At 49.1% G+C, this 21,335-nt stretch overlaps 1 pseudogene; it reads left to right on the plus strand.

Moving 5' to 3' along the window:
* The window catches only part of LOC102851541, a 44,591-nt pseudogene extending 32,649 nt beyond the window's left edge, over positions 1-11,942 (plus strand).
* The last annotated feature ends 9,393 nt before the right edge of the window (positions 11,943-21,335 follow it).

Consider the following 21,335-nt stretch of genomic DNA (forward strand, 5'->3'; position numbering starts at 1 on the left):
TTTATTGGTAATTAATTTAATAGTAATTAGGGTAGATGCCCAGATACATCATAAAAACTTAGTACCTAGAACAGATATCAGGTACCCTTAAAAAGACTAACCATCACAAAAGGATGTGCAGGTGTGCCAGGAAGACTCAGTACCTATAACAGATGTCCAGGTACCACATGAAGACTTAGTACCTACAACAGATACCTAGACACACTAGGAGTACTCAGTACATACTAGAGATGTCCAGGTACCACATGAATATTTAATACCTAGAAAGGATACCTAGTCACACCAGGAGCACTCAGTACATACTACAGATTTCCAGGTACCACACGAAGATTTAGTACCTAGAACAGACACCCAGGAACATCATTAAAACTCAGTACCTAAAACAGCACGTGTCAGTGAACCTCAGTGTAATTGCTTGGATAGCAGCAGCTAGTGAGATGTTGGTCCTGTAAAGCTCTACTTCTTCAAAAAGGGAGATTTTCTTTAACAGGAAAAATGTTAATTTCTATGTAATCTTCACATAAGCCAATGAGTATTCTGTCATGTCCTTGTTGGTGCAGACAGTGACTAGCTTGATGGTTAACTGAAAAGTGAGAGTTTTTAATCCACCCAAAGGGGTCTCAGAAGAAAGACCCTGATACCATGTGGGAGACACAGGTTAATCCCTGGTCCATGCACATCAAGTGTAGCCTCTACTCTTTTGTCAGTGGAAGCTTGTGTGATGTGATCAGGTTTCAGAGGAGCTTACAGACTAAGAGTCACTACGAGGAAGTCCTACTTATTCTTTGGTCACAATGGTCTGACTTGCAGCAGATGATTTTGCTTGGTTGTGTCTGGAGTATCCGTGATTTGGTGGCTCACTCAACCACAGCTAGCCACTGTGGAGCGCTGCGTCCAGGGTGGGAAGGAGGTGACACGTCCAGTCAGAGAAATGGATGTATGAACTGGAGCTGGAGAGCCTCCTCCGGCTGTTGGAGACTGATTCTTAAGGACAGCTCACTAGAGCTGAAGATACAAGCATGACTTGGTTTGCATTGCTTCATCCACGTCCTGGGAGTGCTGTTGACACTGAACTACAGGAAGACAAGCATAGGAAATCCTGGAATGGGGGAGAGAGTTAGGCTAAATTAGACTCCAACAGAAGAGAAGTCTCTTCTAGGATGAGAGTGGAGGAGATGCAGCCCTGATGGACCGTGGGGCTGGCCTGGCTTTGTCAGGATTCAGAAGCCGACAGACAACCCAGCTTTTATCCTTCCCTTGTTTACAGAGCAGCTGAGGAGACTACAGGTTATGTTCAGAGAAGGTTAAGTTTTGAGGAAGTTAACTTTTAAACAGCAGAGGAGTTGCACTGTTCTGATAATTTACGAGTCACCTTTCAGAACTTGGTGTCTTGGGAAGAGACTTGTTTATTCCCTGGCCCCCTTTCTATATTTGCATGTGAGCATTGCGGTTATTTTTGTGTAATTTCCACCTCTCAGATGCTCTGCATGAATTTTTCTTCCTGTTTTCATCTCCGTATCTGAGGTTGGAGAACCTGCTCTCTACTTTGGGCAGTTACGACGTTTGTGGCATCAGGGCCACACCTGTGGTTATTCCTTCTGAGCCAAGAGATCAGCAACCCAAATGTATCTCAGGAATAAAATCGTGGAAAGAAAATTACATCTGAAAACGTCCCTGAAGATTTCCAGATCCCCGACACATGAGGTAAGAGCCTCTGGGAGCTCTCCAGAGATGGGAACTTTAACTCAGTGCTTGGAGAACCTGTGCTAATGAGCCCAGGGTAGCCTATGCCCAGAGCTAAATCTGTCTGTGCAGAAGCACACTCCCTAAATGATTTACACTCGCCCGGGAGAGGTGAAGTGGAGCTGACAGCTGCTGGGAACCGGATGTGTCCTTGAGCAAGGTGTATTTATGAAGTGAACATGACTCGGTCCAGTAATGGCCAGAGCAAGGGAGAGGGAACTGCTGGGGTAAGTTCATGCCCACACCACCCAAATGCAGACATATGCCCTCGGTGTTAGGCTAGCTTCCTCAGCCAACCCACAGGGCCCAGCTCTGAGGCTCTGTCTCCTCTGAGGCCAACCTTGAGTCCTCCTGGGGAACTCCTTCGATCAGCTAGTTCTGGCCTCTTGTCTCAGAGCTTCCAGGGGGCCCTGCCCGCTGTGGACGTCTCTTCCAGCAGCAGCGACAGCAGTGCAGGACTTCTGCTGTGGTTGTCAGGTGTTGCCCTGTTGTCTCTGAGTGACAGCAATCTCATCGACAATGAAACAAAAGCCTGCGTAACCCATGCCCAGGAGCTCTGCTGACAAAGTGCTAGGCTGCATGTAAGGTACGGGTGAGCTTTCTGACACCCACAGCTGGACGTCCCTCTTGGGTGCAAAGTCACGGGGGCTCTGCAGCAGAAGGATGGGCAATCTCTTCTCCTAAGATTTACAGCCACAGAAAATTCACTGGGGGGTCAATATGAGTGGGGCATGAGAGACACGCAGACAGACACAGACGGCTAGATCCCGTGGCACGTTCACGAGGCCTGCTGTGTTTGAGCTGTTGCTGCAGCCCCTGAGAGGGTCATCTTTCTGAGAGTCTTCCTCTTCCTCGGTTACTCTCTACTTCAGGGCTGATCCATCTGACATCTCCAAAGTACGCAGGATGAAGTCTCGTTGTATCAGTTCTAAGAAACTCTGTTTTTACTTCTTCCAAAGGTAGGCTTCCTTTTCTGGCAGTCCACGGGACACTCAAAAATCCTCATCAAGACCACAATTCAAAGACATCAGCGCTTCCGTCTTCCTTGGTTTTTTTTTTTGTTTTTTTTTTTGGACAACTTAATACATCCTTAGAAGGCTTTCCTCAGACAATTATTTTAGAAACTTCCTAGTCTATCTTAGCCAGAACCTGTGTAGAATCTTGTCCACCATGGGTATTTGAAATACTAGTGGTCTGGCCTCCAGCTTCACAGCAACATACAAGACAGCACAGTGCAGCAAACCAACAGATAGGTGCTGAAGGTGAGATCCACGCCCTCACTAGCTACCTTCCATCAGATTTCAGGAGGTGATGGTCCATCTTTCTCCCACGGACGTGCTGTGGATTTGAACTGCACGTTGCACCATGGGCTCCACCACCAGAGCCCCCACGTTAGGAAGTCAGCTGTATCGAACATCTACTGGGGGTTGAATTTCACCCTCAGAATATGTGTTGAGGACCTTATCTTGTCCCTGTAGACTTGACCCTGTATGGAAAGAGATGTCTTCTGCTAGATGTGTCCTTCTGTCAGCTGCTGCTGGAGGAGGCCCCGTGTGCGAGTGGAACGTGGTACACGTGGATTGTAGGCTGTGACTTTCTGTAGCTCTTAGGCCTGTCTTCCAAAGTGCCTGGGGAGCTCCCTAACCCTCATTAGTTCCTTGGGCTGAGTAGACGTGGCAACGCGCTCGAAGGGAGTGCATCAGGGAAAGCTATTGGATTTCTAGGTCTGCTGACAGGAAAGGACCCTCTCCAAGAGCGGGACCTGATGTGGACCCCCAGCCTCAGCGTGAAGAAAGAAGCTACACCTCCTCTTGTGGTGGCCCTGGTGTCCCTGCTCAGGGTGGTGACATTCTTCCACAGCGCCAGGTCCTGTGAGGCACGGTGAGCTTTCTGACATCTGTACACACAGCTGTGAGGTAGCTACCACAGCCCCGTTCCCATTTTGCGATGGGGAACCCAACACTTGGGATGCTAAACCACCACTCAGGACCCATGCTTTACCCCAGGCACACAACCCCTGTCTCCTCAAAGGGCTCCTTGAAACACATCCCATCTATCCAATCACCCCATGACCCTTCGAGCCCAGAAGGGGTTCCTCATACAAGCTGTTCCCAGAGTGCTCAAGATCATGGTCAAGAAGGAAACCAATGCCCACCGCACTGATGTCCCAGGTGTCTGAATCCCTAAGAGCCCAGGGCCACGCTCTCCTGCTAGAGGGGATTGTGTGTTCCCTGGAGACCTGGGACACATGTGTGCAAATCCAGGGGGAGCAGAGCAGGAGGCCAGCAGGAGGCTGCATGGACACAGGCTCCTGTGGGTCACTCACTGTGGACAGAGCACACGTCAGAGGCAAGGCTGACAGACCCCATGTCACATGCCATTAGCATCTTATTGGGGGAGACTAGTCTCTGAGTTCTGGGGAAGCAGAGGGTCAGCGGGGAAGAGGAACTCACGAGATGGATGTGGCCGGGACTCAAGCACAGCAAAAATCACGGGGACAGGATGAGGTGGGGGTGGGGGTGTAGGAGGTGTGGGGGCGGTGGGGGCAGTGGGGAAGCTGTGCAGGGGGGGAGTGGGCGGTGGTCAGGGGGTGCAGGGCTGGGCAGAATTTCATTCCACCGGCCACACACGGAGTCGCAGTGGGTCAGAACCCTCCCAGCCACACCTGAGACCCACGATGATGATAATGGGGTTGGGCATCTTCGCGTGTCCTGATTGGTCACTTGCACGTATTCTTTTGTGACAGGAATGCAGATTTCAGAGCCTTCTACTCCTCGACATTGAAAAGGTGATGAGGAGTAGAGTGTGAGCCGTGGCTGGCTGAAGCTCGCAGGCCGTGTGAGTCTAACGCAGGGGCCGCTGAGCGCCAGGCAGAAATATATGAGGCGGACACGCTCCTCAGAGACAGGTCACCCGTGTGCGGGCACTGAGCTCATCTTCCGGGTCCTTAGATCACAGTTACCTTAGCGGTGATGCGAGGGCCCTCGCGAAGGTGAGTAGTTAGGACTGGACAGCTCAAGCCAGCTGGGGAACCAGATTCTGGTGGAATTGAGCTGCTTGGCTGCGCTGTGAGTTCATTGTGGCCCAGGTGATTGGATCTGCTGAAGCATAATCGGATTCCGTGGGGTTGCCAGCAGGCAGAGCTTCTTCTGCCAGCCTGTGTTCCCAGAAGTCCTGTGTGGTGGACTGGACCAGGCTGGGCCAGGGAGTGACACAGGTGAGCCCTGCATCCTGCCAGGTACAGGACAGAGGGGCCTGCTGTGGAGTCCTGGGTTGGGCCTTGGGGACTGAGTTCCCTCCCTGCCCCTCTGCAGCCCCACTCCAAGACCTGTTGCAAAGAAAAGACCTCAGCTCCATTTCAAATAATACAATTAACAGTTCCACCTCTGAAGCAGGGCATTGTCATCTGTCTCAGCTCTAAGTGTAATTATATTAAACTCCAATTTTCCCTCAAATATGCATTCTAATTCAATTTTCCTTTTTTCCCCCTCTTCTTAACTAAATCTATTATCATTCCCTCAGTTAAATTATGCTTATTTAATCTTTGATGAGACCTTTTGCTGGCAATCAGCTGCTTTAAATTACTGCCCCCCAGCCTTGGGGAGCTGGGGCTCAGATGTGGGGGCTGGGGAGTAGAGAGGAAGGCTGGGGATGGGGACTCTGGATTCCTGGGCCTCCTGCTGCAAGCGCCTCTTCCCCCCACCCCCAGGATGCTATCTCAGCCCTCATCCTGGGGAAGGTCCTCAGAAGAGGGACAAGTTCTCAGACCACCCGCTGTGCCATGTCATCAGATGTCTCACAGGAATACACAAACTCTTCTGGGGACATGAGTGTCCACTTCTCAGAACAAGGAGGCCTGGTCATCCGATTTCTCACCCACAGACCTTCCCAAGGGAAAGACCTCATGGCAGAAGAGCAGTGTTGATCATTGCCATCTGCGTCATCACGTGACTTCACAAACTCCCTAGGCTGATAGTTTTTGTGCAACCATCAAGCCAAAGTAATGCATGCACCAAATTCAAAAGTAGTTGGCCAAGCCAAAACATACCAAATAAAAGGAAAAAGGAAGCAGAAAGGTAAAACTCAGATGGTCTGTTTGGAGGCAAGGGTCTAAGTGAGAGGGTCAGTCCACCTGGAAGCCTGGTGAGGTCCTGCAGTTGGTGACGCCATGCCCTGGCTGGAGGAGGGGCTTTCCCTGACCTGCTGGTGAAATATGAGAACCCCCCACAGCTGGGGCAGAGGTCCCACACACCCCGTGCCCCTCTGTGCTCTGAGGGTCCGGAGGCTGCAGCCCACCCTCAGAATGGGTAGAAGGGGTGGCACGCAATCCCACCACGTTAAAATCTGCCTGTTCTTGTGAAATCCGCATGTAGATATTATTTTTAATTGCAAGGCTGCACTAAGCGGCCTGTAATTTTTTCAGATAATTAAAAGCGCTTTGTAAAACGTGGCATTCCAATCCTATGCAGCAAGCACTGATTATTTAAATATTGAGTCTAATTTTGCTGTAATTCACATTCAGTCGTCGGCCAGACATTTTTCAAATGAATGAAATTGTTCCATAAAATCAATTCATTGTGTAGGAGTTACAAGTTACTAACTTGCTGCTTCGGCTTCTTCTTCAGGGTAAGAGCAGAAGCCAGGAGGATGGTCGGAGGGGACGGCTGTACTCGCCCTCTCAGGACCCCTTGTTGTGGAGAAGGCAAGGGGCTTCAGACTGGAGGGGCTGGTGGGAGACCCCTCTCCTGGGAGCAGGAAGGAGTCCCAGAGAGGGCTGTGCGCCCTTCAGGCCCCACCCGCTGAGGGGAAGGAACCAAGCATTGCTGACCGTCCACGGCTCCACAGCTGCCCACATGCTCTGCCCACACCAGGCCAGGTGATGAGGGGTTTCAGGATGACAGTGTAGGGCGTTGAATCCTCAGGGTCGTTCTGGAAGGTTGCGGTCAAGGTGTAAATCTGCTGCTCACCTTCCTTGGAGCTGGTCTGATGTGGCTGCCATCACGGCACTGAGGGTCTGCCCTGTAAAGGTCACTCATCCCTGCACGGCATCATGGTGACTTTGTGACGGTGGTGGGCACTTGCTGCCTGAGAACTAACTGGTTGTGTGTGCAGGTGTTCACGTGTGTGTGCTGTTTTTTGGGCTGCACTTGGGTATGTGTGCTGATGTGTGCACACTGTAGCCTGAACGTGCACATATGACCGTGTGTGTGCACATGCCCCGAGTGCTGTGTGTAGATCACGCATGAGTGTGTGAAGCTGTGTGTGCACTGCGTGCTCATGAAGGTGTGTGCTCATACGTGCTTATTACACATGGCATCTGCACGTGTGTGTGTGTCACTGTGTCACTCTGAGTTTTCCTGTGTTAACACCTTCCCAGCGTCCCTGCTGAGCTCACCTTGACCCTCCCCCCAAACTACTGAGTTTCTTTCCTCAGGCCGCCTCCTCCTCCCAGACCCTCAGTTGCTGGGAATAGTGACAGGGTCAGCACGCACTCCGTGTCCAGTCCTGGTCCAGCACTTGCATCCCCGTGACATTTCGCAGCTGAAAGCAGAACCCAGCGCTGGGTCCATGGAGGCCATGGAAGTTGGGCTGACGGCCGCAGGCGTCTTTGGCCCCGAATCCCTGGTCTCCACCTCTCACCAAGGTGAGTCCCTGACCACGCAGGACAAGGTGGCCTCAGGTCTGCAGGTGCTTGCAGCTGCTCAGGCCTTTTCACCCAAAGGCCAGAGACTACAGAGCAGGTGAGCTCACCTGGCCCCTCCACAAAGGGGCTGCTGCCTGGCCGCCCAGACACCTGATCCAACGGCCACTCCTGCCTTCCACCAGGGTTAACAGCACTCTCCACGTCACAGGTACAGCAAAGCGGGAACAGCGGGGCAGGGACACTGGCTCCTGTGCTGTCCACATCCCCTGGCCCCCAGCCCTTACACGAATGTCCCAGCTTGTTCCTCTAAGGTCATGTGAAGGCACAGGGCTGGGGCTCAGGCTGGACGAGATTGTGGGGGAGGCCAGAGCACACTGGGGTGGTAATCCTGCCCCTGTGACTGACACACAGCCTGAGGGTCAGACCACAGACACGCCATGTGCTCCAGAGCCTGTGTGTCTCCAAGGCTCCCACCCGGACATCCTGGTCCATTCTCCGCGCAGTACAACTGTGGCCGCGTCTTCCCTGAGTGACCAAAGGCTCCCCTTGCTCCCTAGACCTCGAAACCACATCTGTGAGCAGACAATCTGCTCAGGACTGAGGTCACTGGATCCCTCTCGTGCCCACAGTGAGCCTCCCCAAAACTCACAGGGCCCTGGACTTGTCTAAGAAACATCTTTCTCCCTCAAATAACCCTTTCTAAAATAATTAGAGTCACAAGCTGCAGAGTGAAACATGCCCATCTAATTTATGAAGCTTCCGCCCAAACTTAGACATCAAATGTGTTATTAATATTTTCTATCATCCTTACAAGTTAAACCAGCCATGAAAATTACCTTCAGTGGGGGGAAAAGTGTTGAGAATGTGTTCATTTAGACGTCTGTCTCTTCATTTACAGGCATCTCTGAGCTTCCCTCCTCTGTAATTCCCTCAGAAACGGCTGAGGAGGCCTCTGATAAGGTACACTAACACAAATACTGAAATTCTTAATTAATGTCCCTCAGAGCCTGGGGATGACACAGGACAGTGGGAGGCCAGGCCTGTGTGGAGACCTGGGGAAGCAAAGAGGACTTCCAGGCAGGGAAGGCGAATCACTCCAGGGTAGAGAGGGAGCCCTGGCCATCTCCCACCCTCAGCAGCCTGGGTGGCCTGGCCTGCAGCTTGCCAGGGGACTCCCAGTGCAGCCCCAGCCAGCGACCCCCTTCCTCCCGCACCCCCTTTCTTTCTCCCTCCCACACCCTTCCTGTCTTCTTCTCTTTCTTTCATTCTCTTTTCTTTCCTCCTCTCTGAGCTTCCTTCTCTCCTTACTGTTTCTCTTCTTTCCCTTCCTCCCTTCATTCCACAACTCACAAGGCCCATTCCTCCCTCCCTCTCTATCTCCCTCCTTCTCTATCTCCCTTCCTCCCTCTCTCCCTATCTCCTCCCTTCCTTTCTAACTTCTTTCCTCCCTTTCTATCTCTCCCCCCCTTCTCAATCTGCCTCCCTCCCTCTCCTTATCTCCTCTCCTCCCCTCCCCTCCCCCCTCCTTTCCTCTCCTCTCCTCTCCTCTCCTCCCCTCCCCTCCCCCCTCCTCCCCCTCCTCTACCCTCCCCACTTCTTCCCTCTCCTCCCCTCTCCCCTCCTCTCCCCTCTTCTTTCTCCCTTCCTTCCTTCCTTCCCTTCCTTCCCTTCCTTCCTCTCTCTGTCTTTCCATTCTCATCCCTCCCTCTTTCCTCCTCTGTCCTTCTCTTCTTAAATCCTTGTTCCCTCCTCCCTGTTGTTGTTGTTGTTAGGTGTGGGGTTGAGTGCACTCGTAGGGACCTTACGAACACAGATCTGAGCCCTGCCTATCCTACCTGTACTGTACCATCCTCACCATCTCAAGGAGGCACCCTTGAACCTCCTTATCAGAACTCATCGTGGGCCACAGGAAGACGAGGGAGTTCTGATCATTGTCCTGAGAGAAGCCCGTGGTATTCTTTGGTTTGTGGGAACCTCACCTAACCTTACCACCTGACACATGATGGCATCCAGGTGTGGGAGTTCATAGATGATCAAAGAAGTTGACTCAACTCTTAGAGCTTCAGCCTGGTGCTGGCTACAGGGACTCAGTGGGGATCCAGTTTCTGATGTTGGAAGTTGGGGCAGAGAATGGAATCAAGAGCTCCCTGTGGTCTCCACACGGTGGGACAGGACAGGAGCAGCGTGTGCTGACCTGACACTGTCCCTCTCTCACAGGGGACGTCCTCTGTGCTCCAGTCTGGACATGTCCGAAAGGCTCAGGTTCTCCTTCACAGAAGCAAGGGGGAGGGTGGGCCTGGCCTGCTAGTGTGCAGAGCTGGATCTCCGGCTTGGGCCTGTCACCTGGAGGAGGTGCCGGGCCTGTCATTCGGCTCTATTGCTCAAGGAGGTGCTGGCCAGCAGCCCTGTAGGTATAGGACATTATGAAGGAATCGATTAAAACACCCAGTGATTGTTACCCATAATCTCATCCTCTGTCTGAAGCCTCTGTAAGAGAGCTTATCACTCCATTTCCCAAACCAGGGGACAGATGCAGAGACCTTGTTGTTGTTGTTAGGTGCCGTCAAGCCAAGCACGACTCAGAGAGACGCCATGAACAGCCAGCTTGCGCCCTGTCCTATCCTGCGCCTTCCTCTCTATCTCTGAAACACTCGGGCTCGTTTCCGAAGTCACTGTGTCAATAACCCATCACACTGAGGTCTTCCTCTCCTTCCTGATACTCCATCTTTCCAATCATAATGTCCCTCTCCAGTAAATCACCCCATCGAGTATGAAGATCACCCCTTGAGTATGAAAGATGACGCTTCACCACCTTTCCCTCAAAGGAACACTCTGACTGCACCTTCTCCAAGACACATCTGTTTGTTCTCCTGGCCATCCATGGGATAGTCAGCTTCTTCAACCCCACTACTCAAAGACGCTAACTATTCTTCTGCCACCCTTATTTATTGTCCAGCTCTCAGATATACAGCAAGTGACTGAAAAGACCATGGTCTGAAGCAGATGCACCTTAGTTCGCCAACTGACATCACTGATCCTTAATTTGGAGAGGTCCCTGGCTACAGACTTCCCCAGTGCAGTACATCTCTTGATTACCTGACTGCTTGTACCAAGGGTGTTGATTGTGGATCCAAATAAGATGAAGTTGTTGACAATTAAAATCTTTCTTCCATCTATCATGCTATTGTCCAGTGTTGAGAATTTTTGTTTTCTTGATGCTGATGCGCAGTGTTTAACCTGCAGCAAGTGTTTCAAGTCCTCTTCACTTTCAGCAAGCAGGGTTGTATCATTGGGGGGTTATTGATTAGTCCTCCTCCAATCCTGACGCCACATTCTTCTCCATTGAGTCCTGACTCTTAAATAATTTTCTCAGTCTATAGACTAAATAGGTATGGAGAAAGGATACAACCTTGACCTTTTATGGTTTTGAACCTTGCTTTGTTCACACTACAGCTTCTTGATTTAGGTATAGGTTTCACACAAGCCCAAATAAGTGTTCTGGGATTCCCATTCTTCTCAATGTTCACCACAATTTGCTATGATCCACACAGTCAAATGCCTTTGCATAGTCGATAGTAGAAAAAAACCTCAACATCATAATGAAGGCCAGGCTTTCAGGCTTTATGCAGACTGGTAGACCCCCTGAGAGTATGGTCTTCAACCACCCTTTGAATCTGAAACTCAACTCAACCATGGCATGACATTCAGTCAAACAATATTGTTATTATTGTTAGATGCTGTCGAGTCAAGTGTAACTCCTAGCAACCCTCTAAACAACTGTTCTGAACAGTGCCCTGTCCTGTGCCTTCCACACAATCTCTGACACAATCAAGCCCCTTGTAACAGTCATGGTTTCCACACAACTTCCTCCCATTCTGCTGCCTCTCTACCTTCCCGGGCATGTGTCATTGTCTTTGCTTCCAAGGAACACTCTGGATGCACCTAAAGGGTGAACAGTAATGTCAGGGACGTGCTCAGCCACACTCAGGGGACATTCAGCCACACGGACCACAAGGGCACCATATGATCACGTATAAAACTTGGACCAAGGTAAGGAAGAGATGAAGAGATCGATGGAAACAACAGACTCAGAGAGATAATGGTAAAGTGGTAAGTCAGTGTAAGGATTGTGATAATTGTTATAAAGCAGTGTATGGTTGAATAACAGTCTAAGAATAACGGTTGTACGAAATGCCAGTCTTCTCTGTAAGCTTTAACTAAAACAACAAACTAAATGCAATAGAAAATGTGGGAAATATTCACCTGCCATGCTTTCTGAAGGACAAGGTGAACTTCTAAGAGCTGGCCAGGTGGGTGATGGCATCTGTGGAGCCTATCTGCCAGCAATCAGGGAGACCTTTCAGATCTGTCCACTTCCAGTGAGGTCATGGACAAGGTTGGAGAGGACTCCAGCTTGGCCGAGAAGCACTGGGTGCAGCTGGTCCATTTCGAATACACAATTGCTGCCAACCTCAAGTCTGGCCCACACAGTGTGCCCAGACCCAAGTCCACTGGCTTTCTATCCAAATTTCTGTTTCTCTGCAAAAGCATCTAAACCAGGAAAGATCAAGTGAACCTAGAGTCACCGGGCTTATGTCCCTCCCGTCCACTCAACTTCGTACACATCGTTCAGTTTCACCTATTCTTTAAAAGCCTCATGGTCATTAATTGGGCCAAGGTCATGCCCAGCTAGACCATCACTGCAGCTTACTTCATTTCTCCCTGTCTGTAGACAGGTCTTTCTACCACTCAGCTTGAAGCAGGAAGATTCTTTGAAAAACAAAACTGTAATCATGTCTCTTCCAACAAGACATTTGAATGACACTCTCCACCACGGTCTTGTCACTCCCTCAAGAGCAGCTCTTCCTTGTCTCACATGCCCTCCTGCCCAGGTCTCAACTTCCTCCTCACGAGAAGGGCACAGCTCCGGGATCTACCTTGGAAGACTCTCGTAGACTCTAGTGAGGGATCATGTCTCCATCTCCACCAGCACTGATTAATAGTTGCCTTTCTGGAACTACAGCACTTCGTACTGTAGAATCTTAGAATCTAGGCATAAAAAGCTTGTTGCCGTTGAACTGAATTACTTATGTATCCAACAGCCATTACCACTCTGACAGTATTGTTATGACCCTTCATTCCTATTCACTACTTTTCAGTATTCCAAGCCATCTGAAACATCAAATGTTGACTGGAAATGAGATATGGGGGTTTATGTTAGACCTGACTTATGATAGAGTCGTGGTAATGGAACCTATCCAGAGTTGAGGACCATTCAGAGTCCAGTTTAAGCCATCCGTACCATTCAAGTACCTGGATGTAGAAAGTGTCCACTAATAAGGCCACTAATAAAGGTAGGCCCTGAAGTATTTTCATGGCTATCTCTTTATCCACTACTGACCTTCCAAATCTCCCTCCTCTGTCTCAGCTGGGACAGTGCCTTTTATGTCATGCCAACATTATCCCAGCATCATGACTCTTAGTCCTGTGTCACCTTCAGACTCTGGAGTCTCATTTTCTACTCAGAGTAGATTCCCCTTTACAATGCTAATGCCTGGCGTCCCCTCAAGTCTCCCTCCCTGTACTCCTCAGTCCCAGTCTGGAGCCTACTATGATCTCTGAGCCCAATATTGTCTTAGCTCCGGTCCCAAGGAGGAGTGTCCCTGAGTGCTGACTTCCACCTTCCACTGGACTATCATGCCCAGGAAGGTCAAGTGTGTCTGTTCTCTCTTGTGGTCCCTCCAGATGCGGAGTGAAAATGGAGGAAGGATCGAGAGCTGGCCTGAGAGTACAGTTCACCATGTGGGTGATACTGGGTCCCAGACCTCCCGATCGTGAGCCAGAAGTACTCTTTCAAACGTAGGACACACAACGTGCATTTCGAACGTTGCACTCATTCATCAGAAATCCTAATCTGAGCACCGGTCCCAAGCTTTTTGCTGCACTGATGACAAAGACACACGTGAATCACAGCCTCGTCCTCAAGGAACTGTACACGTCCTGCTGAATACTTTATGTTCGGGAGACTTCCAGGTATTGTAATAGTCACTCATGTGTATGTTGTAATAAAGATGCAGCCATTGCTTTGGAACTGCTTTTTTAAACAGACCCAGGGACCCTTTTTTCTCCCTGAGCACTCTTCCTGACAACCTGTCTTCAAAGCTGATGTGCTTCAGAGGAACAGAAAAAAGTCAACTCTGTCTACAAGCCACAAGCATGCTTTGACTGTCATGAGGATAAAAGCCAGCTTCATAGACAGGAGAAGAGCATCAGTGAAGATAGACCAGGATGTGAGGTACTTTTGTCTACAGAGACCCCTCAACCAATGGGACATCACAGTGCGGGAGAGACGGGCCTTCATTGTAGCTGAGAGTGACCCTGATATCAGGGAACTCAGACTTTGCTCAAGCACATCTTTCTCTTCAAGCACAGGAAGCAGACTCCATGAGACTAGAGAGAGGAGTGTCCTACATCTCCAAGTGCCGTCTCTGACATCCAAGTTCACTATGGGGAAGGATGGTGCATGTGTGTCTCAGAGCACGCTCTCTACTCCGGCAGTGCCTGTACTTGGAGCCATGCAGCACTCTGTTGGGCACTGGAGGACTCTTACGGGCACTGCTTGGCCCTGAACTGCCTCCATCCACAAGATCCCAGTAACAAAACTCCCACCTGTAAGTCATACAACCAAAAATGTCTCCAGACACTGTCAGCAGGTCCTAAGGCAGGGAGGCCACACTATCAAGGACTGGTGTATGTGCTTAAAGGGCTCCTGGGTTCGCATGCTTGTGGAGGGAGAAGACTCTTGGGCAACTCTCTCAGAGACGTGGAATCTAGAGCTTTGCACCCAGCCCAGCCAATGGTCCCATTTCTCAGGGTCCCTGCCATGTGATCGCTGGGCTCTTGATGATTACGTCATGACTTCTCTTGTCGATACATTGCAGCAGACCCGTCATGGAAGAACTCTTGTCATCAGTGGGTCCCCATGTTTCCTGGAGGAGCTCTGAAGCAGTGACAAGGTTCATTGAGCCCTGTCCCTCTTCTGTAGCCCAGATGACACGAAGGGTAAAGTCCTTTGCTGAAATGACAGCAGCTGGCCTCTACCAGCCACTCTACAGGAGAGCATGTGTCTGTTTCCTTCCAAGGGTCCTTAGAGATCAGGGGCTGTGGTCAACAACTCGCTTGTCCCCTGCCCAAGATCACGGTAACGATAGGTCGATGAAGGGTTCATGGTCTCTCCAGCTGTCAGTGACGGGGATTGAATTATAGACGGCCACAATCAGGAGCAGCCATCTACAAAGAGAAGTTTGCAGAACCTGGGATTCCGTGAATCATATTATCTACTTAAATGGCCCGGTCATTCCTGGTGACCTGGTGGTAAAATCCGTGCTGCAATCCCAATGTCATGGATGTCGAATCCACCAGCTGCCCTGCAGGAGAAGGATGGGCGGTCTCCTCCCACATGATCACCGCCTCTGAAAACCCACTGGCAGGTCAGCTGCGAGTCAGTTCTGACTCAATGGTACACAACAACAACAATGACACTGCAATGACATGCCAGGAGTATGCCAAGGGTTGTTGCTCTTGAGGGCTCCGGAATCAATCTCAACTCATACTCACACATTGTGACAAAGCAGAGCTGTCTCAGTGTATTTCCAAGACTGTGGTCTTTCTAGGAGGAGACTCTTGCTCAGTCCTTGAACAAGGGGCTGGTCTTGGTCAGGCATGCTTTCAAGTGTGGAGTTCGGGCCTTTTGGGGGAAATAGGGCACCTCTTGAGACAAGCTAAGTGATGGAGGACAGCACCATGGTGAAAACGAACAGGAGTCAATCATTTCCTGTGCTCCAGTGTCCTTTCTACTACAGACGACAGCAACATCCATCCACATGGTCTTTTGTCTGCAGGCTGCGCACTGAGAGAGACCCAGAGCCTGACCAGAGCCTGTTTATCACTCACCTGAACACCTTGCTCATGGACTAGGTAGGGTTTCAATTTTCTGTTTCCAACTAACTTCCAGGAAACACTTCTTAGTTTAGTTGTTGTTAGGTGTCGTCATGTAGAGAATGACTCATAGTGATCCCATGAACAACAAATCTGAACTCTGTCCTGTCCTGTGCCATCCTCACAATCTCTGACACACTTGAGCTCATTGCTGCAGGCACTGTGTCAATCCCCTTGGTTGAAAATCTTCCTCTCCTTCACTGTCCCTCCACATTCCCAAGTATGATGTTCCTCTCCAATGAATGGCCTCTCCTAGTAACATGTCCAAAATGTGTGAGGCAAAGCTTATCATCTTTGCCTCCAAAGAGTATTTTGGCTGCACCTTCTCTAAGACATATCTATTTGGTTTTCTGACAGTCCATGGGATATTCAGAACTCTTCTCTAAAACTACAGCTCAAAGGCATCAACTATTTTTCCATTTTCTTATTTCTAATTTTCTTATTTCTATTTTCTAATTTCCATTTTCTTAATTGTCCAGCTCTCAGCAGCATGACAAGTTATTTATTAAAAAGACCATGGTATGGATCAAGCATACTTCAGGATCCAACTAACACCATTGCTCCTCAATAATTTGGAGAAGTCCCTCACTGCAGACTCTCCCGGTGCAGTATGACTCTTGCTGTCCTGACTTCTGGTACCAAGTATATATTGACTATGCATCAAAGTCAGATGAAGTTGTCAACAGTTTCAATCTTTTCTCCTTTTGTCATGATGTTGCCTTTGTGCCCAGTGGTGAGAATCTTTATTTTCTTGTTGTCAAGATGCAACTCATATTGAAGGCTGCAGTCTTTGATCTTCTACAGCAAGTGCTTCAAGTCCTCTTCAGTTTCAGCAAACAAGGTTGTGTCATCAGCATGATGAAAGTTATTGAAGAATCTTCCTCCAGTCCTGATGCTACATTTTTCTTCACAGATTCCAGCTTCTCAAACAATTTGCTCAGTATATAGATTAACAACCAATGTTATAAAGAAGACACAACCTTACCTGCTGAAACTGAAGAGGATTTAAAGTGCTTGCTGCAGAAGGTCAAGGAGTACAGTTTTCAATATGAATTGAAGCTCAACATCAAGAAGACAAAGATTCTCACCACTGGACCAATTTGAAAGTCCATGATAGATTGAGAAGAGATTGAGGTTGTTAACAATTTCAGCTTGCTTGGCTCCACAATTAACACTTTTGGTACTAGCAGCCAGGAAATCAAAAGATGAATTGCACAGAAAAATATCTGCTGTCAGGGACTTCTCTAGAGTACTGAGAAGGAACAATATCAGTCTAGAGACTAAGGTGTACCTGATGCAGGCCATGGTGTGGGTCAAAATAAGCATTAACTTGCTATGCATCAGAGAGCTGGACAATGACTAAGGATGACAGAAGAAGAATCAATACCTTTGAGTTGTGGTGCTGGAGAAGAGTCTTGAACATACCATGGACTGCCAAGACAACAAATAGGTCTGTCTTGGAGAGGGTGAAACCAAGTTTCTCCTTGAAGGGTAGGATTTTGAATCTCCATCTCATATATTTTGGGCATGTGGCCAGGAGGAACAGTCCTTGGAAAAGGACATCATGCTTGAAAGGGTGGAAAGACAGCACAGGAGAGGAAGACTCTGGATAAGACGGATTGATACAATAACAGGTGCAATGGGATTAGGTGTGTTGGAGCCAGTGAGACTGGCTCAGGACAGGGCAGCATTCAGAGCTATTATACCTAGAGTCACTGTGAGTCGCAGGTGACTCAATGACACACAACAACAACAATACATATATTAAATAGGTATGGAGAAAGGATACAACCCTCACACAACACATTACTTAATTGTAAACCATATAATGTCCCCTTGCTCCATTTTCACAGTAAAAAATTTAGCGTGAACAGTATATTGGAGTCTAAATACTCCTGCACAGGTGGGCAAGCTGTGATGATGGCACATCTTTAAGGCCAGGTCTCAGGCTTTAGCAGAAGAGGCTCATTGTTTGCGAGAGAGCCATTGAGCAGATGCTGGAGATCAGGTGACTGTTTTGGAATGAGCACAAGAGGAAGATCAGTTGAGTTGAGAACATGGAGTGTGACATCATTGGAAATGCTGCTGGTGTTAAACTCAGGATGGCTGGGGGTGTCTGTGAGATCACTACAGAAGCGTGTCTGAGGGTGGTGACAGGGGTAGAATGTGTGGTATCACAGTCCACACAAGTGTCTTGACATTTTCTGACTTGGACTTCGATGCAGAGAAGACAGACCCTGGCCTCTGCAGCACCAGGTCCTTCAGTAAGAAGTTCTCAGACCTGAGAACAAGGAGCAGGGCCCACACCTCTCTGCCAGCACTCACCTGCTTCTTGGCCTCTGACGGCAACTTTTCCTTCCTGAATCCCGCTTCTCACCTGCCCTCCTATTTAAAGAAAAGAACTCCAAACTCTCACACAAGTGCAGAGTGAGGCCAGGCAGAACTTGTGTTTTGACACTGGGTTCATGCCATTACTGCAATAAAGGCCACTCCAGTTGACATCTCAGATGGGACCAGGATAAACCCCAGCGTGGAGAATAGAGCCCACCGGACACTGAGAGGCACTGGCTGTGACCATAGATGGACACATAGGAAGGGTCTCACGCTCATTCTCTGTCAGCATTCAGAGTCTGAATCGCCTTCCATCAGAAGAGCCAAGTGCTTCCATTGTATCCTCTAATTTGCATAACTTTTCATAGAGGATAGAGCTGTGCAGGCGCTGGCCCCCAACAACTGGGTCCAGATTGAAGCTGGTCACAGCTGCCATCCATCATGCTTGGATGCGGGCCCGTGCGCCATGACGGCTGTCCAGCCTCGAGACCAGCCAGGCCAGAGCCCCAGTGAGCACAATGATTGATTAACAAGCACCCGCCGAATCACTCTCTGTAATGGTGATGAATATGGCTTGGACTAGCCTGGCAATGATGGTTGTTTATCCATTTTTAGACTCAGGAACAGCAATCAAGTTCCTTCGACTGGCTATTAATTACCACGCGTGGCCTCGTGGTGGGGGAGACTGTGGGATCTCTTTCCAGGAGTCCCATCTGTCATAGAGAAGGCAGAGGGATCAGTTTGCTCCGCATTTCTCTCTGTGAAAAGAAGTCTTCCAAGGCAAATATCCTAATGTCGGGTGGTGACATTGCGGATGCTGAGATGATAAATACAGACCTTGTTCACCTGGATGAGAAGTTATCGATTGCCTTCCTCTGAAAGCAACCAGGGCAGTCTTTGGCATAGATTTTTCTCTCCTTGCTGGCCCCCTGGACCACTGTTTCCAGAAGGGTATTCTTTACATTTTTTCCAAGGCTTGTACCAATGACATCCTTCTTGAGGTATTCTGCTGGTGTTCAGTTATCCATGGACCACGACAAAGCAAGATCTAGGGTCCTCATTCTCAGCTGTGCTCCACAAAGCAAGACCTAGGGCCCCTGGTCTTAGGTGGCCTCTTCCCGATTCAGAGTCTTGCTGAGGTGGCCAGTGAGGACCTCTCAAGCTGAGTAAATCTGTAATGAGAGGGTTTTAGGATCTTTATCCCACATTTCCTATGTAGCCACAACATATGTGGAATCATGTATCTACTCAGAAATACAACCCTGGAGTCTAAAGTTGTCATTTGGAACTCAAGTGTCATCTGAGGTAAAAGAGCATCATTAGCTGCCACTAAGCTGGCTCTAAGTTGTCTCAGCTTTATGTCAACCAGGACGGAAGTTGACCTAGGTCTATTCCTTACCCTACAACGAGGGTACACAGAGTGCACTCTTCACGGGATTTGCAGACCCGGGGAGCACAGATGACTGGGGCAGATCATCTGGATGTAGATGACAAATAGAAGGCCACATAGTCACACACTCAATTGATTAATGTTGTTAAGTGTTTTCAAATTGTCTCCTACTCATGGCAAATCCATGTACAACAGAAAGAAACTCTACCCAGTCCTGGGTCATCCTCGCAGTCTCCGGTGTCAGTCCATCTCATCGAGAAAGTTCTCTTGACAACAATGTTTCTAAACAATGACCAGGTTTCTAAGCAATGTGTCATTTTCCAGGGATTGAGGCCTCCTGATAACATGCCCGCCGATGTGAAGTAGCCTCACCAACCCTGTTTCTGGCTGTACTTACTGTGAGACAGGATAAAAGTAAGACGGGAGACCAAATAAGAATTAATGTCTTTGAATTGTGGTATTGACAAAAATAGTGAATATACCACCAGCTTCCAGAAGAACACACAAATCTGTCCTAGAAAAAATTGCGGCCAGAATGCTCCTTAGAGGCAAGAATGGTGAGACATAAGAGCACATACTCCGGACATATTATCAGCAAATGTAAATCCTTGGAGAAACAAATCAAGCTTGGGAAAGCAGAGAGTTGGTGAAGGAGAGAAAAGCTCTCAATGAGCAGAGCTGACCCAGTGCCCAGATCGATGGGCTTGAGCACAGCAGAGACGGTGAGAACACACGGGATCTCGCGGGGATTTGTTCTCTTGTCCAGAGTGACCGCAGGTCAGAGCGGACTCAACCACCGTAACGATGACACATATACACCTCACTGGACGAAATGCACAGCACTCAAGTTTGTACGTCTGTGGAAAGAGACGTGAAGTTCAATGTCATCAGTCAGGACTTTGCTAGGGGCTGATTCTAGAACAGATCATCCAATGCCAGCTCAAGCTGAAGCTGAAGAAAATGAAAACAAGTTCATGAGAACACACTACAATCATGGGCATATTACACCTGGGAGCTCTGGTGGCCTGATAGGGAAAGACAAGTGGTTCAAATCTATCAGCTGCTCTGAGGGAGAAAGCTGGACACTCTGCTCCTGTATGATTCACTGTCTCGGAAAACCTGCTGCAGGTCCGCAGATTCACAGCTAGGAATCAGTTCCAAGGTTCCAAGTGGATGGTAATGAGGTTTGACTGGATTGTTTTTCTTTTTTAGTTGTATCATCACTCAGTTTAAAGATCATCTCAGGAATGGATTTGATGTATTGAACACTAATGACTAAAGACCAGAGGAGTTGTGAAATAGCATTAAGGGCAGCATATATGAAGAAAAGGGAGCTCTGGTGGCCTAGCGGTAAGAACCCGGGCAGCAATCCCAAATGCATGCGGTTCAAATCTACCAGCTGCTCCTTGGAGAAGGATGAACAATCTCCTCTTGTGCAATTAATTGTCTCTGAAAACCCACTGGAGGGTCAGCTAACGAGTCAGTTCCAACTTGATGATACTCAACAACAACAACAACAGATGAAGAAAACAGGTCATTTAAAACCCAAGAAAAGGGAAATGGCCAAATGTGTGCCCGAGGAGACTCAAGACAAATGGTGACGTCAAAGAGCTGAATGAAGGGTGGCTCGAGAAGACTTCTTTTCTGGAACCAACTTATAATCCAGCACAACAGAGTGTGTGTGTGTGTGTGTGTACGTACACACATATACGTGCGCCTGTGTATTGAGAAATTGGCCACTTCCTTGGAGTATGATTGAAAAACAAGTTTGGAGTTAGAGAACATCAGGTTAGGAGACCATCCCGGTGCAGTAGTTGGGCAGGTAGTTCCTGGAAGCTGGTGCCCCGTGACCTTCATAGAGCTAACAGGGTACAGATGTCCACATCAGGGAGGAACCTCTCCATGACCCAAAATGAAGATCCCATGCCAGCGAGACCCCACTTTTCCAAGCTCAGACTTTCTGCCTGCTTTCCTGCATCTCCCTCATGCTGACCTCCTGTCTCGTATTCCCGCCAGGGCCTGACAGCATCCTGTGGGATCATCATGTCAATACAACACTCTGACCATCTACTCCAGAGGAGGCTGGCGTGGCCCTCCGTGGACTGGGGCTCCATCACGTCCACCTTTTTTACTCTTATCCTTTCACGGGGTTTCTTTGGGGTCATATCATTGACAGCCCAGAGTTGTTTGTGGTCGTTGAGTGCCATCAGGCAGAGCTGACTCTGCAGC

Source organism: Elephantulus edwardii, unplaced genomic scaffold, assembly GCF_000299155.1.
Source record: "Elephantulus edwardii isolate Elephantulus edwardi_28Jun2011 unplaced genomic scaffold, EleEdw1.0 scaffold00064, whole genome shotgun sequence".
Lineage (NCBI taxonomy): Eukaryota > Metazoa > Chordata > Mammalia > Macroscelidea > Macroscelididae > Elephantulus > Elephantulus edwardii.